The following is a 3,537-nucleotide window of genomic DNA, read 5'->3' as shown; positions in this document are numbered from 1 at the left end:
AAAACATTCTCGTTCTAAAAATGTCACGTCTTCCTCTCGCGGCCGGGGATCCTACGGGAAGAGGCCCCGAGCTGCAGCCAAGAGAGAGAAGCCCAGCAGGGAGGAGGGCGAGATGGCGTAGGCGTCGTTGCAGAGATCCGAATTGCAGTAGCAGACCATAAGGCCGTCGGTGTCCGTGGTACAGTTGGTTGGCTGCTGCGGGGTGAAGCAGTCTCTCTTGTACGTTGTGGCTGCGTCAAGAAAGGAAAAGGATAAACAAGTTAATTTTTTTACCAACTGGGCCTTAAGACACAAAAGACAGCCTGTTCCCTGAGGTTTGGCAATCCTTCCTTTGGCAATAGGTGGCCCACACATACATACATACATACAGCTGGGGCACGCGTACTGTACCGTTTATTCAGGGGCATATTAAGGATCCCTCATTCAGGAGTGCTGCCCTGGGCCTAGATGGGGTGCACTCATGAAATAAATATCTGCTGGTTGTGGGTAAGCTGTGTAGAGAGTGGTTTCAGTATAATCAAATCCTTCCACTATTCACCGGCCCAGCCATGGATACGTCCCTGGCCATCACGTACAGACATGAGGTGACCAACTCTGAGGTAGTAAGGTAGACCCGATTTCCAGTCATACTTGAAGGTCATTCTCGAACAGATAACATAACAAATAGTGACATGCAAACACACACACACACACACACGCGCGCACACACACACACACACACACACACACACACACACACACACACACACACACACACACACACACACACACACACACACACACACACACACACACGCTTATCAAGAACTATCCTTTGTCAAACATAATGGTTACAACATATTTGCATAAAAAATAAAATAACAAAGAAAAGCGTAGCAAATTCCATACTGCCTTGAACAGAAAAAAAAAAAAAACTTCAGTCACTTTTTGAAGGGATCGAACGTGCAGTACACATGACCGTCATGTCAAGGCGCTCAGACCATTAAACCACCAGGAAAATAAGCCCCATAATGACCTTACAATAGCATAGGAAGTCGATAAGTAACTAACTGAAAAAAAAGTTTGGATGCAGGGACACACTCGTAGGGACTTGTGGTAATGTCGTAATACATCTTCCTCTGCGACTCATTCTGTACATCACACCCCAATATACGCCATCCTACATGACTTACCGTTGCTGGTTTCTCCGCCCGGTTTCTCCTTCTTCATGCAGGATCCAGTACACTTCTGGCCCTTCGTCTTCAAGCAGGCCTCTAGTTCCCCACTACACGTGAAGCACAAGATTGACCCCTCTTCCACGTCTGACAATGGAGAATAAATCGGTTAGCTGGAAGTTTAAGGGATGGCTGCAATGGGGAATGAAGGCACTAGGTGATAGGTGAATGGCAGGTGAAATGGAAGAAAACGCTGAGAATGGGGAGTGAGATATCAGTGAGAATGGAAAATGAATCGGTTAGCTGAAAGTGTAAGGGATGGCTTTAGGTGATGGGTGAATGCCAGGTGAAATGGGAGAAAGCGCTGAGAATGGGGAATAAGATATCAATTAGGAATGGCTGAACTGGGGAATGAAGACGCCAGAGTATAGGAGAATGGTAGGAGACATGGAAGAAATCAATGAGGATGGGGAATGAACGTTAATGGAAATGACAGAGGTAAAGGAGAATGAAGAATTAATGCTAATGGAAATGATAGAGGTCAGTGGGAAGGGGGAGTGAAGGTTAATGGAAATGATGAGGAAGATGAGAATGAGAAATGAATGTTAATGAAAATGGTATAAGACGATGAGAAGGGGAAATGAAGGTTTACTGAAATGGGAGATAACGCTGCCAATGGGGAAGGAAGGGAAATGGAAACAGGGAGATCACTGAAATGGGAAATAAAGAATTAATGAAACTGAGTAAGACCGCAAAGAATGTTGAATAAACATTAAGTGGAAATAAGAGAAAGAGATGGGGAACGAAACGGTAAGAGAGAGAGAGAGAGAGAGAGAGAGAGAGAGAGAGTGGGAGGGAGGGAGGGAGGGAGGGAGAGAGCGAGGGAGCAAGAGCGAGTGAGCTAAGGATGAGAGTGAATGACGAAGCAGGCTGAGAAGGTGAATACTGGTGAAAGTGTAATTTATGTTTAAGTTCGCGTGGGAATGTATTGATTTGACAACTCTGTGTGTGTGTGTGTGTGTGTGTGTGTGTGTGTGTGTGTGTGTGTGTGTGTGTGTGTATTGATCTAGCAGTTCTCCGATCCTTGTGCGTGCATGACTGTGTGTGTGTGTGTGTGTGTGTGTGTGTGTATTGATTTAGCAGTTCTCCGAGCCATGTGTGTACGTGCATGCTTGTGTGTGTGTGTGTGTGTGTGTGTGTGTGTGTGTGTGTGTGTGTGTGTGTGTGTGTGTGTGTGTTGATTTAACCCATTAGCTCCCAGAGTTCTTGTACGAGGGATTTTGCTGGAAGGGTACTAAGCGTACCGCCCTCCGCCTATCGGCTCATACTTGCGAAGCTCATGGGTCCCTACCCAGGAATTCCCTTCTTTATTAAATTTTTAAAATGCCCAGCTACGTCCTATTTTGAGGACACTGGGCACAAATGGGATAATAATTCTCCGATCTTTGTGTGTGTGCATGCATGCCTGTATGCCTCTGTGTGTGTGTGTGTGTGTGTGTGTGTGTGTGTGTGTGTGTGTGTGTGTGTGTGTGTGCGAGCACTTTATTCCTTCAAATCGATGACGTATTTTCATATTTCATTCTTACTACTTCCAGACATGTAGAGGTGTACGATATGTAGGAGAACTACTGGGCCTTGGGAGCAGGCTGAGAAGCCTATGCCCAGAGTCGAGCACATAAAAAAAAAAAAAAAAAAAAAAAAAAAAAAAAAAAAAAAACGAGTTTATTTGACTTAAGGAGACAAAGTGAGGCGGTGAAGGTTAGTGGAGACAGAAGATCGATCCCTTCAGTCTATAACGCATTTTCTTATATTCCTTCCAACACTATGCCATCTTCCTCAGGGCTGGTAAAGACCTTTTTGACAGGTGGCGTTAATGTGGGCTGCATCAAACCCATAAAGTAGAAAAAACCTCTTCAGTGCTGAATATAATCGTCTTTTGATGCTAAGAATAGATCTTTAATATGCGTCCTTGGAGTTAATGGATTAAAATTGTTTATTTGGAATTTATGTTTACACTGTGGTGGAAATTTGTTGCTTGTGATTTAGATATCGTGTAGTGAATGCGCCTTTTTTTAAATATGCTTACGCCTTACCCAGTCTTTACGTGGGAAAAGGGTCGTAGAGTCTTTTCCTTTGTTTTATTTTATTTTTCAATTTATCTATTCACTTTTCCATTTATTTATTTTAATTTATTTTTCTAACATTCCGACTCTGGGCATGGACTTGATAGTGCTTTTCCTAAGGTCCAGCAGTCCTTCCACAAGTCACACGGCTTCACATGCCACCACTTCGGCGCTAATATCCAGCGTCCTTATTCACAGGTACACTTAGGAGCAGTTCCCTGTTATAACTGGAATTTAGTTTTGCAGGATGGGCAACGAGA

Source organism: Coenobita brevimanus, chromosome 78, assembly GCF_032717465.1.
Source record: "Coenobita brevimanus isolate Jiangsu-jjx chromosome 78, ASM3271746v2, whole genome shotgun sequence".
NCBI lineage: Eukaryota > Metazoa > Arthropoda > Malacostraca > Decapoda > Coenobitidae > Coenobita > Coenobita brevimanus.
This window is presented reverse-complemented; position numbering follows the sequence as displayed.